The sequence below is a fragment of the Ips typographus genome, linkage group LG16, assembly GCF_016097725.1.
Source record: "Ips typographus isolate SLU linkage group LG16, UJ_Ityp_2.0, whole genome shotgun sequence".
NCBI lineage: Eukaryota > Metazoa > Arthropoda > Insecta > Coleoptera > Curculionidae > Ips > Ips typographus.
In genome coordinates, this window is record NC_138437.1 from 1,308,797 (window position 1) to 1,323,845 (window position 15,049).

The 15,049-nt window shown below is 35.8% G+C and overlaps 1 protein-coding gene across 1 annotated transcript in view; it reads right to left on the reverse strand.

The window, feature by feature from the left end:
• The window catches only part of klar (klarsicht), a 174,278-nt gene that overhangs the window by 133,784 nt on the left and 25,445 nt on the right, over positions 1–15,049 (reverse strand). The window contains exon 2 of the mRNA XM_081994470.1: positions 13,366–13,409. The gene's annotated coding sequence lies outside the window, so the exon portion shown is untranslated. The remainder of the gene's footprint in view (positions 1–13,365; positions 13,410–15,049) is intronic.

Here is a 15,049-nt window from a genome sequence, read left to right on the forward strand (position 1 = left end):
CCTGACGAGGTTTGTCAATTTTGATATTTTTCTCTAAGCTCATCCCCACCTTGCAGTGTCAAGCCAATTAATACACTTTTTTAGACACTCGTTAATTTTCGATCTCTTCTTTAGTATATCGCTTTAAAAGCTATGAAATTGTAGTCATTGACCTGCCCGTTTTGATTGATATTTTAATTCAGGCCAGAAATATAAATATCCTCTTTTTCATTAATTTTTTATGCAGAACATTTCCAGCCGTCAAATTGCACATCATGATATTCTAGAGAAAGAATAGATTATAAAAAATATTGTTTAATGAATAAAATCGCATGCGACATCAATACGCGGAAAATAATATGGGAAAACTATATTAGAAACCTATTCGCAGATGAAAGAATTCTTAACCAAAATACGGACGATGATCTAATAGCACCCTCAATGACGATCCCCTCAATCATTGTCCCCCACCTGGTCCTGATGAGATACCGGCAGAGCTCATAAAACTACTCGATGATAGAGGCAAGGCAGTTCTTCAGAAACTCTTCAACAAGATATATGAAAGTGGCCAGTACCCCGATCAATGGCTGACATCAACCTTCCCCTGCCAAAAAAGAATAACCCAAGGAAATACGAAGATCACAGGCGTATCAGTCTTATCAGTCACTCCTTGAAATTATTTCTCAAAATAATACATCAGAGAATATTTAGAAAGTGTGAACAAAACATCAGTGACTCACAATTCTGATTTAGACGAGGCCTGGGCACTCGAGAAGCACTAGTGGCAACACAAGTACTGCTACAAAACTGCCACGACCAGCGCAAGGATGTGCTTCATAGACTTTGAGGCTTTTGACAGAATACAACAGCACAAATTACTAACAATACTGAAAGAAATGGATAAGAAGAGAAGAGAGAAGAGATGTTCGCTGCATAGAAAATCTCTATCTGAATCAATCTGCTCACATGAAGATCGATGGAGAACAAAGTAATAATGTTGAAATCTGCAGAGGAGTTCGACAGGGATGTGTGCTTTCGCCACTGCTATTCATTTTGTAATCCGAGAATATCTTCCAGGAAGCACTTGAGAATGGAGAAGGTTATTAAAGTCAATGGATGAATAACACTCGCTACGCGGATGACACGGTATTGATTGCTGACAATATGTGCGACCTCCAGTGTCTTGTCAACGTAGTAGGAGAGCACAGTAAGAGAATAGGCCTAAAAATAAACGCCAAAAAAACGAAATACATTATTGTTACTCGTCAACCAAATATATTAAGAAATGTGAGACTAACCACGGACGGACCATCAATTGAGCGAGTGAACGAATTTAAATACCTAGAAGAGTGGACATCTGACCTGGAAATAAGCTTTCATGAAATTCAAATGCATCTTTACAAATACGGACTTTGACCAGAACCTAAAAATGAGTTACAAGTGTTACATTTGGTTTGGTGTTACTATATGGCGTGGAGAGCTGGACATTGAAGGTGACCACAATAAATAAAATAGAGGCCTTCGAGATGTGGGTATATCGCAGAGTGCTGAAAATCCCATGGACGGTAGTAACCAACGAAAATGTCCTAGAAAGATTAAACAAAGAACGTGAACTATTGCTAATGATCAAAAAAAGAAAAACCGCATACCTAGGTCACATCATAATACGAAATACGAAGTACCAGCTCTTGCAACTAATCATCGAGGGGAAGATAGAGGGAAGGAAGAAGATGTCGTGGCTGCGTAACATAAGACAGTGGACTGGCTTTCGAACAATGGAAAGCCTAATACATACGGCCAGAGACGGAACACAAATGTGGTCGCAAACATTCATTAGTGAATATGCACAAGAAGAAGAAGAAAAGCATAACAGTTTAATAAGTTTCAAAGTTAAACCAACTTGGTTGGTTGGTGGAACTAAACGTGGTACGTTTTTATAAAACTTAATAAACCTTTTACTGTTATACAGGTTAGCATTACGCTAAATAACAACACTAAGCATTATTAATAAAGTAAATTGTACTTTATTTACTCAACTTATCTTTTCATTCTGTATAATTTTATTCCTTTATTGTTTGCGTATGTGCGTAATATCTCGGCTACATTGCGTTTTGTTAAACAAATATTACGATTAAGAATTACGCCTATTACGTAATATTGTGTTTAACAATATTGATAAACCTTGAAATAATTCTTCCATAATTGGTATTTAATACACCCCCAGCAAACATCCAAACCAATATGTTGTTTGATACTTAAGGTTGATATTTAACGACTTTTATTGCGATGAAGTGTAAAGCCACATTTTACTTGGAGTTACATTAGAAATTGAAGCAATTAACTACAGTTGATTTCTTTTCATCTGAGAACATTTTGTTCATTATTTATGGTAATTGTAAATACATGGGGTGTCTCAGATATTCCCTAAGAGTCTACCACTACAATACTGCCATATAAATTAAACTAATCAGCATTAACCTTTAAGAAGTAATTGCAAATTATTTTCAAAATTTAAATACTTGCTAGTATTGAAAACTGGATAAATTGCTGATTACCTAACTTCGCAACACAACTCTTTAATATTAACCAACCAGTTTAATTAAACCAACTTCTTCTTGTTGGTTTCTATTATAATATGAACGACTACGGCTCTTAATATTCATATCATATACAAAGAATTAAATTCTCCAATGCTAATCAATTTATTTGCATTTTAAGAAAACCCATCTTTGCCTATAACAGAAAAGATAATTGACCGTTGCTCATATATAGTGAAGAATGAAAGGAGAACGATCTCAAATAGCTAGATTTACCTTTCATGGGCATCATGGTTTATTTTTTTGTTTTGTTTATCTTCTGGCAAAGGCAAATACTGACGTGCGCTACAATAAGCCACTAAAAATCAGAGAAAGCGAGCACACAGCATGCACGATCTTGAAGTTTTGTTTTTATTTTTTTTTTAAATACGAAATCGGTAAAGACTAGAATTACCAGTTTACTAAATAATACCAAAAACGTACGCATCTCGAGTAATAATACGAGGTTTGTAAATTAAGTAATACTCGTATGTAGTAGCGTTGTAAGATGCAGACAGTGGAATCAGTGAGCTTTAGATTTGTTTTCAATTTCATTAAACAATCGCTTTATATAATTTGGCTATTAAGACTACAGGTTTCTACTACTACTTTTCTTCCAAACAATGCTTACTGAAATGGACTAAGTCACTTACAGAAATTACAATAATTACACTTTTATGCTTCTCCACTATTATAAAAGGCAATAAGTCAATAAGCTTCAGTCTACAATGTGTCGTAATGATATACGTTAACGTAATTTCGAACAAGTATAATGAAACACCATGTAAATAATGAAATGACTGAATAATGGAAGAAGCTATTTATCACTTTTTTAACCTAAAACATACATACGCCTTGCGTCGTAACATTTCAAACAAATGCTTGGGCAAGTAAATTTAACTTGAGTGCATTTCCAACCCACATATACGACCCCCTATAGCAAATACCACCCCTAAAATTCAATGATTTCACAGTCGAGAATTAGCCTCAACATGTACAAAAAAGCATTGTTGGCAACCAGCTTCTATAAACGGTTTCACGAATTTATATTTAAATTATGTTAGGATCGTATTCCTGGTTTGCCATCTGTGAAATGTCAATTAAGTGGAAAACCCATCAAGACGAGCTGGGTTCGAAACTGTGTGGATCAAAACGTTTAGCCGGTTCGATTAAACGTGTAAATATGATTGTAGTTAAATCTTTATTTAAAATCAGTCTTTAATTAAGCATCTTCAATATGGTAAGCAGGAAGGAATTTATCGTACGCTTTATCATTTAAACCGCAGGTTGCAGAGACCTAACGAGTAGACCAGTCAACATAGAGGTACAGAACGTAAAAAGTCCGCAAAAATTAAACAGTTACGAAGAGAATCTGTTACATGTCATGAGATTGAAAATTATTTTTTGGTAATTTTAGTTGTCTTAAAAAAAATATGAATATCAAAGTGTTAATTCAAATTGTAGCCAGCTGATGCAAACAGAAATTATTGCCGTCACTATTCTCCAAAACTCTCAAAAAAGAAGACCTTTGTAACAAAATCTTTGTTTTTTTTTCTAATTTATTACCAAGTTATACGAACGAAAGGACTTGTCACCACCATACCCTATAATAACGTCTTGTAAAGGCGTGGTTAAAAAAGTAGACTTAGATTTTGAACAAGACACATTACAAAATTATATTTACTCCCCAATCAATATTACAAGACTAAACAGAAGAGCTTTTAATAAAGACTACAAAGTAAATGACCTAAATAGCCCCAAACTTGTATATCTAAAAACCAGTTCTCTTTGCATTACTTTTGATGGGATATACTTACCAAAAGAAATCAAAGTTGCTAATATTCATAGAGATGTCGTTCCTTACATCCCAGCAGTCACCCAATGCTATGCATGCCTACTGTATGGTCACACAAAAAAAATATGCAAGGGTAAGCTGAAATGCCTTATATGTACGGATTCAGCATAAAGATATGTTATCATTGCAAAAGTGGAGAACACACTTCGAAATCAAAACAATGCCCAGAATATAAAAGGCAAACCCAAATTAAAAAACTAATGGTATTTGAAAACATAACCTACCAAGAACTCCAAGAAGCCAATACACCAATGAAAGGGACTTCCAGTATAACCCAAGAGAACACCCTCTCCTTCCATCGAGACAACAGGAAACTAATAGAATATCCATAATGCAAAGAAGGGAGTTAGTGGAGCAGCAGCCGGGATTTAAAAGAACATATGATCAAGTAGTTAGAAATCAAGCTAAGAAACGAAACCCCCAAGATTCACAGCTTTATAATAAAAGTAAGCATAAAGAAGCACTTCTAAACCCGAATGGGAGAATGGGAAAGAGAGGAAAAACCCAAGAACTCAAGTAGAACCAATTAATACAACAAGACAACCTACCTATACACCCTTAACCCAACAGACTTTGCCAACTAGTGCAGATCATCGACAACAGAATATTCTCTACAAAAGAGGACATATTAAAATATTTTAAGGAAATGCCTAATAACACAATTCACCTTATTGTCAAAACATTAATGCCAATTATTATAAACAGCCAGGAAATACAGGATGACCAAATGAAACTAAATAGTAAATAATGTATAGATGTTCTCAAAGAAAAGAAACCAGGAAATCATAAGACAAAAATTCAAAAATGACCGAATACAAAGACTTCAAAATTTTGAAATGGAATATTCGGAGCCTAGTAAGTAATAAACATGCACTCCTTTCTCTCGTTTGGGAATACAACCCACAAATAATAGCACTGAATGAAACATGGATGAAAAATAATAAAAACATTTACATTAAGGGATACAATATTATCAGGAATGATTGGGAGGAAGGATACGGTGGTGTTGCCTGGTCCAAAAACATATCTCATATAAGAATATCAAGAAGTCCTCAATTCTCACCGACTCCAAGAGTGTCATACAAAAAGTGGATGACAATACCAGAAACCCTAAAAATGATCATATCACTTTAAAAACAAAGACTTTTAATTGAAGCAAGAGATGCAGGATTTGAGATTTCTTTGGCTTGGATACCAAGTCATTCCAAAATAAACGGGAATGAAAAAGTGGATCAATTTGCAAAATTAGGGAGACACCTCAATGTTCCTTTGCAACTATACCTGGACATAAGACATATCTTGCCTTACACAAGACAAGAGTTGATGGATAGAAAAACGGATGAGATGCAAAGTGGCTTTAAAATAAAAGGGATACATTATGTGGGAAAGAAGGATGCCTTAAACCGAGTGACTTGGTTCAAAAAATAAAATATAAAAACAGAAAAATTATCACAACCATTATAAGAATGCCCCATTGTGTGAATTTGTGAAGGAGCTGAATCACATATTTTTCCAATGCTCTATCAACTATGATGGAGTCTTTGACCTTTATAGAGACCTTCAGAGTGAGGGTGTATCATCCCCCATGGCTTTTCCTAGTTTTGATTAACATGTTTGTTGGGCTCTCAATCAACCGACTAAATAAATACATAAATTTTTATGAAATATCCATTTGATGTAGAATAAGAATGATAATAATGGCGCGAAATAATAATAATAAACTAATAATTTTAATAAAAAAAACACATATATTTGTACTTAACTGATTTGATTGTTATAGACATCTAGGGATTAAGATAGTATGATTGTAGACAACTGATCTTAAATGCCTTTCCTATATTGTTTGTAGATAAGGTTCCTGGACCCATTTTACTCTCACCCAGTAGTTGTGTTGTCTTTCTAACACTCGGCACCGTACGCACCGCCTATATCAAGGAGGAAGCAAAGCTCAGAAGTCAAAAACCACACAATTTAACCAATTGATTTGAATACCGAAGCACCAAGAGGCCTGCCTGGAGATGGTCAGACAAATTTTAGACAGAAAGAGGCAAATTGCCCCATAAATGGAGCAGAAGCCATATTCCCCTAGTTAGATAAGGGATTCAGGAAGGAAGGAAAACGGAATTGGCGAACAATTCCACAATAATGCAAGGTTGTCAAGTGTTTTCTCTGATTAACTAATCAACGATTTATTTATGACGGTGTAAGGAGTAGTATGCAACTATCATAATTTTTAAACGGCCCTTAAAAGTAATGAAAGTTTAACTAATCACTGTTTAAAAAGTTGACGGTGCAAACGGCTGTTAATTTATATACCGTGTATGTATATTTAGCGATACAGTTACAGACACAAATAAAACCTCCAATGTAAATAACCCGCCTTTATAAACAATGACATTAAGTAATTAGATCCGAAACTTGACGCTGCGTACATAATTATTGTTATTACATATCTACTCCGTAATAGGCTCACTATGTAAATATAGAGTTGCAGCAATAATGTGCACGTTTATGTTGTTTATACTATTTACAATATTAACATAAAAATACGTTTTATAAACGGGTATTATGTGGCTTTTGACACTTACGTATATCATAGTACACGAGTAGGCACCAAGTCACCGTTAGTCTAGTAAGGTATCGTGTGTTGAAATCGACATTACTTGTCATTAGTTACTTACAAGTGATAAAATGAAATTTTTAAGATAGGGTACTATTACCCGTATGTTTCTTTAACTGTTGCCTGCTAAGAGGAGGTCACGTTGTTATGTTTCTCGTACGGTATCGTTTTCAGAAAACCTAATACGTTGACAGTTTAAGAAAATTGCACAAAATATTGCGGAATGTATACAGAGCACATACCTCTTTGGCGAACCGGAAATCTTAAATTCCTTCGGTCATACTACCGAATAGTATAAATTAGCCTTCACATTTGACACCAATAAGTCGTTATCGCATTGAATAATATGTACCCTTGAAACATTACACATGTATTTGCGTGTCTATTTATGTAGTCATAGAAGAAGATCCGTTAGTGCCGTCTTATCGCAACTGACCGCAAACCTGTCCGTGTAAAAACAAGTTAGACCTAGAAATTGAAAATTAAGGGAACTTTCTAGAACATGGTATCATATTAGGCCAATTTAACTTTCGTGTCCTGAACAAATTTGAAGTTTAAATACCACCTGGCCTGGAACTATGCTAATAAAGCGGAGTCATTGTATAAACACAACCTCGATGTCAGGATACAAACGCCATGAAAACGCTGTAATTTAAATAAAAACATTTGGAGGAACAAACCCTTCGGCGGCTAATCTGATCTAATCACGCTATAAACGCCAACGAAATAGAAAGGATAGAATTGAAAAATGGTTCGTTCCCAAAACGAAAAAGGCAAACTTACAATCTCTAGAGCATTACCTTTTCCAACTGCGTCAACCGGAAAGCCTACGCAAATATGCTTCAACATGAGACTTCTACAAGCTCATGCATATTTCCGAGCCATAACTCTGATCTGAAATTTAACAGCACGCAAACTGTTTTTATTATTTAATAACTGGACTTCCGAGCTCCTATTACCGTGTTAATTATTAATTTCGTACAGTCACTCCAATTAGATAATATAAAAGTGACCAGACCAGACCAGAGTCAAATAACAGTCTTACAAAATTCGAAAATTTTGACTATCTTATGATATTAAAATATACTGTTACGGTTTGGGCCTACTATGCTCGATACTCGATGAAACCGATGCGCCGCAATATCTGGCCGGGCGCGTATTAAAGTAGGCCACAGTTAGGAAACGCTACCTGGAAGATTCTTGAATGATCAAGGCAACCCGCGAAGCGTTTCGCGGTCATTCTAGAACGTGGTTTGCGAATATAAAAGAAGCGGCGTCGTCGTCGACAAGAGAGTAGTAGTGTAGAGTAGTAGTTAATTTGGGAACGCGGTTAAGTTTAAATAGTGGAATAATTGTGGAATTGTAGTAGTGTTTTTAGTAGCTGTGTTAATTATTGTACGGAGTGTTTTAAAGTGTTAATAAATTTATTAATTGTTGAGTTAAATTGACTTTGTGTGAACCCACGGGAAAATCGTAACAATTGGTGTCAGAAGTGCGATCAGACTTTAGTGCGACGTGAATTGGAACTAAACTTCGGGTTAGAGACTTGTGTTCAGAACCGGACTACAGATTTTCGGAACAGTGGTGTGTTAAATTTATTTTATGCCAATAACAAGACGTTGAAGTGCAAACATGGAGACCCAATTTGAAGCTATGCTTAAACAAGCCAAAGAAGATCTAGAAAAGATTCGAAAACAAAACAAGGAAGAACAAGAAAGGATTCGACAACAAGAAGAAAGGCTTCGACAACGAGACAAAGAAGAACAAGAAAGGATTCGAAAACAAAACAAGGAAGAACAAGAAAAGATTCGACAACGAGACAAAGAAGAACAAGAAAGGATTCGAAAACAAAACAAGGAAGAACGAGAAAGGATTCGACAACAAGACAAAGAAGAACAAGAAAAGATTCGAAAACGAAACAAGGAAGAACAAGGAAGGATTCGACAACAAGAAGAAAGAATTCGACAACAAGACAAAGAAGAAGACAGAGAGCGGCATGAAAAGCGTAACGTAGAAATATTGAACGTTCTAGCGGGGACCAAGACAGAAATCAAAGAGTATGTAACCCATAGTCTCAGTAAAATTCACAACGATGTTCGGAAGGACATTAATGATGTTCGGGAGGACATAAATAAAATTCAGAATGATGTAGAGATAAAGCTACGCGACTTAGAGCAGAAAATTGACAGCAGAGGACCCAGCTCTACAGTGATCACCGGAAACGGGCTCAACAAGATCAAACCTCCCACATATGATGGTCAAACTTCATGGGCAATGTACCAACTCCAATTTGAGGCCGCTGCAAATGCAAATGGATGGAGTAACGAGGAAATGGCTGTAGCACTAATAGTGGCATTACGAGGACCTGCATTGGAGCTGTTACAGACGGTGCCTATCGCCCAACGAAGCAACTATGAAGCATTAGTAGCTGCATTAGAACGTCGTTATGGGGATCAACATAAGAAAGGACTGTATCGAACGCAATTAATGGCAAGACAGCAGAAAACTGGTGAAAATCTAGAAGAGTTTGAAACCGAAATTCGTCGCCTTGTGCATCTGGCTTACCCAGCCGTCCCGGATGAAGTCCAAGAAGAACTTGTGGCACAGTATTTTGTAGATGGGATTCGAGATCCGGAGGTAAAGAAATGGCTGAAGATGTTCAAAGGGAGCAACAACAGCGAATTACTGGTTCGAGCGCTGGAAATTGAAGCTGCGTGCAATGATTTAAAGCCAGAGCCTATTCAAGAGGAAGGAGTACCGCCAGCCGATCATGTTGCTACATCAATAAATAAAATTGAATCAATATTCGACCAATTAGTGCAACAAATGGAAGCATTAGGAAATGGTCAGTCCAGACAGTTAGAACGGTCACGTCCGATCACGAGAGTGGAGTGTTATCGATGCGGACGTACGGGACACATTAGAAGGAATTGCAGACAGCGGTCTTGTTCTCCAAACCCACAGTGTCGACGAAATCAGGACATCAGAACAAATCACCGGAACTCCTCTGTTAAAAGAAATATTACATGTTATATTTGTGGACGTAAAGGACATTACCAATGGAATTGCAGACAGCAGTCTCGTTTACCGACCCCGCAGAACTGGCGTAACCAGGAGCAGGAAATGAAGAATCCAGAAAGACATTTACCGCGATATGCAGAGGATCGTCAAGCTTTGGATAGTGATTTAAGGTACCGGAAAGGACAAATTCATAATGGTTGGAGGATTGGTCAAATCGCGATGGTGACAGATAAAGAGGCTACAAAAAGAATGAAGGGCAGCGTTTCTAAAGAAGACATAATAAAAGGACAGCGCTCAGACTCTGATTTGAAAGTCATCAGAAGATGGTTGGAGAAGGATTTGAAACCGGATTGGCAACAAATTTCCGGATATGGACCAACAGTAAGGGGTTACTGGTTGCAGTGGAATTCGCTTCGACTGCGAGATGACTTAATTACTCGCAAATGGGAAAGTCCAGACGGAAAACGCTTTGTTTACCAAACAATAGTGCCCAATTCCTGCAAAGAGAATGTGCTGCGGGAACTACATGACAGTCGCGGAGGAGGACACTTTGGAGTAAACCAGACTTTGGCTAGAATAAGAGATCGATTTTACTGGATTAACTTCAGAAAGGACGTTGAGGAATGGTGTAAACGGTGTGACCAGTGTTCGTTACAGAAGGGATCCATCACAATTCGGGAACTTGAGAGAGAGAAGATGAAACCAAACAACGACCGTATGAAGATGACACTGGACCACAGACCAACTGGTGGCAATTATAAGGAAGGTGATGCTGTGTGGATGTTTCAACCCAGGAGGAGCAAAGGATTAAGTCAAAGATGGCAACGACACTGGGAGGGACCTTACCATGTGGTAAAAAGGTTAAATGACGTCGCCTACAGAGTCCAACGCAGCCCCAAAGGCAAGATGAAAATTGTCCATCTGGACAGACTCAAGAAATACCAGGGATTAGATGAAGCGGATCGGGACGATCAGCTTTAAGAGGGGGGCAGTGTTACGGTTTGGGCCTACTATGCTCGATACTCGATGAAACCGATGCGCCGCAATATCTGGCCGGGCGCGTATTAAAGTAGGCCACAGTTAGGAAACGCTACCTGGAAGATTCTTGAATGATCAAGGCAACCCGCGAAGCGTTTCGCGGTCATTCTAGAACGTGGTTTGCGAATATAAAAGAAGCGGCGTCGTCGTCGACAAGAGAGTAGTAGTGTAGAGTAGTAGTTAATTTGGGAACGCGGTTAAGTTTAAATAGTGGAATAATTGTGGAATTGTAGTAGTGTTTTTAGTAGCTGTGTTAATTATTGTACGGAGTGTTTTAAAGTGTTAATAAATTTATTAATTGTTGAGTTAAATTGACTTTGTGTGAACCCACGGGAAAATCGTAACAATACTTTGGGTACTCTTCTGATAAACAATAAGGATAAAATAAATCCAATAAACAAACCTGGAGTCTATCAATTATCCAAGCGGTCTTTTAAAGTTAGATTTAACGAACATAAAAGATGTATCATAAGTGGAAACAACGAATCACTTTTTGCTAAGGACATTTTAGTTACAAGACATAATACAGACGTTGACAATAACTGCAAATTTTTACATGTTGAAGATAAATGGAGTATCCTGGATAACTTGGAAGCATTAGAAATCAGAAGAGCATACAAGAAAGATCCACAGAAAGTTTTGAATTCTCAAGTGAATTTCAGTGATCATAATCAATTCCGTTTTAGAATATTAAGCTTCAAACGTGTACAACAGGGGTCACGCCTTGTCTATATTGTTATAAATAATAAATTGACAACCTGGATGTTTCTACTAATGTTTGGAATCACTTATTTTTTGTCGGTTTGCATTGTTCGATTCATTGTCGATAGCAGAGATCAAAAGTCATTCTAAAAGCAACTCAGTCAAAACACCTACTGTTGTTTCTCTTTTTTTGGAAAAGTATTTCTGTGTCCTATGGCTCTAACATTACAGAAAAGTTTATTTGACAACTCCCGTTAGTGTAGAATAATAAATGTAAGTACCAACTATTTTTTATGCGGTTCTGAAATTGTTTTTACACTTGTCTTCGTTTGTTTATTGTATGTATACGTATAAGGTTTACCTGGTGGACGTGTAAGACGTTTTTCGTCTTTGTTACTTCTAGTATTGTGCCTGATGATGTGACTCGACGTCACAAAACTGGTCGCACCCCCCATTTTATATTGGGGAGAAAATATATTTTTTTGGGACACAAAAGACTTTTTGTACCACAATCGAGGATATAAAAGTGCCTTATGCATGAAATATATGCGTTATTTATTTATGGCTTAAGAATTTCGTCAAACGGAGTATCGTCTAACGTCAAGAGAAATCTCATATATTAAGGACGAGATAACCCAACATTTCGAACCACATACCAGAGTGTAAATATATCTGTAAACTTTGCATATACTACAGAAAGTCAAATCTGAACAATCATTTTTCATTCCATTTCTGATGAAGAAAGAATAAATCTTAAAAAGTAGGAGAGTAATGCCTGTTTCCCCGACACTTCTAAATCAATTTTAAGTACGACACTTATAGCTAAGCTGTCCTTAAACTCAACTTAGCCAATGTTGGGGAAACGGACATTAGAACATCCTTTAAGTGGAGAAAGAACGACTATTTTAACCAGCTTGGAGCGTTTGGATACTTAGCAACTAGTAGGAAACGGAAGGATTAGAAGATTCATCAAAAGCTTCTTTACAATTTATCTATTGACTTTCAGTGTTAGTTAAGTAAGTAACATTATCAAAATTTTAATAACCCATGTTGAGAAATTTTAAAAAATTGAAAGTGTTCTCCGTCAATCAAAGAATATTAAAAAGTTTATTACTACTAACTTAAAAATCGGATGTCAATTAACAAAAAAGTAACATATAAGTAAAGGCATTATATTAGGAATTGCTAAAACAAAAAACACTTTTTTATACTTTTTTACTTAAAGCATTAAAAAATTTTCTTATCTTTCTTATTATCTTCCTCCAAAACCTCTTTTCAACACAAGTTTGCCTAAATTTTTCTGGAATGCCAGGTATTAATCACTTCATATGTTGTACCTGGTGCTATCATATCAACTATTATTACATAAAAGATTAAGACTTCTTGTAAAAATCAATCGAACAACCAAGAAGTTGACTTTTTGACTGACAAGTACTTTGATATGTTGAAGTACTAACTTATGTGTAATGGTATATTTTCACCAGGGTTCTAAGACTCTCAGACGTCAAACTCGTATTCACGAAGTCAAAAAATAAAAAGTAAGTTTAAAAGATAAAAACGAAGGTTTTGCTTACCTTTCTTATGGAATGTCAGAAGAATAACAACCAACAAAGAGAACCTGAAACAAAAATTAGTTACTTTAGTAATTATAACGCCTTGGATATATTTCTGCTTGAAAACCAATGAAGATACATCAAAACAGCTTACTGGCTTAAAAAACCAAATGCTGCATCAATTAAAACTTTATGGGTCCCATCAACTGTCAAATAAAATGCGTTTTCGTAAGTTTTCAGCTGCTTATACAATAAAAAGTAAGTTTCAAAGTATGTTTTTTCGAAAACCAAATACAGTACTCCTTCCAAAAAACACTAGTTATTCTGCAGACAAGAAGGATCCACACTGGAATCAGAGCCGGGCAAGCTACTGAAAAAAAGTAGCTAGCTACAACTACAAGCTACAATTTGGATAGCTACCTAGTTGGTTTAATCTAGTCACTTTTTAGGTATCTTGTTACAAATTATAGTATAATACAGGGTGACCCAAGGGTGCGTAATTAGTCCATAACTATTTTGCTAGTCATTCTAATTATTGTGGATTTCACCAACCACTGGTTCACCCTGTATGTATAACTAAATTTCTAATCAACTTAATAGTTGTGAGAATTGTATCTTTTAAAATAATGTCTTATTTATCTTATTTTGTTAAAGTATACTATTTGAAATATGAAAAAAACTTAAATAATCTATGTAGCTAAAGCTACTTCAGTAACAAGTTACTTCAAATGTAGCTTTATGAATACCAATGCCACAATGCAGAAAGCTACATATACTTATTTGAAAAAGTAGCTAGAATACAACTACAAACTACCCAAATTGTAGCTAAGTTAGTAGCTTAACTACTTAGTAGCTAGCTACTGCCCAGCACTGACTGGAATTAAAGTTAACGTATGTGGTTCAATACAAAACTTATTGAACAGTATTTTCTTTCAATGCACATTGAAAGTATAAAAAATTTATTTGTTTCGGACTTGCGACTGTGCAAAAGCGAATCGTGTAAAATTAAATTTAATTAAAAAAATAAATAACATCAATCGTACTAAATACGAAAGTGTCAAAACAGATACATATAACTTTCTATCTGAACACCTAGATAGATTTTTCCTGAAGGTCATGGTTCCTCTAGCTAAACATGAAATAGAAATAATTGACAATTTCAAGCCTGCATATTATTGTCCTAGAAAACTATATCGATGTATCAGTTCGACCAACATTGAAAATTAAGTAGACATTCGAGGTGGCATTACTAAGTATCTTGATGTATAAAAATTATATTAAATTCAGGCATTGTCCTGATTGTTCAGATAAAAAATCGGAGTTCTTGACATCTCTGAAGTGTCAGCAAGGTTTTTTGCGATTTTTGACCTGCTACCCAAAAGATATCATCATGTTACGTTACTTACTACTACTTGCTTGTATGGGATAGTCTTAAAAAAATGTCAGTGACTCTTAAAAGGTGGCACTATCAAAGAAGTGTAAATCTGGTGGTTAAATGTTTCTGAATTTGTAAAATAACGCTTTTACTTTGTAATCTATCAAAGATTTTGTTTGATAATACTTTTGCTAACTGATGTAAATGGAAAGACTTAGTTGGTACAGAATGCCTAAAACCCAATTGGCTGCAAGATTGTCTTGTAACTGTCAAAATAACAGAGTTACGTATTGTCAAAATGCTTCCAGTAGAATGTAAGCTAAATCACGA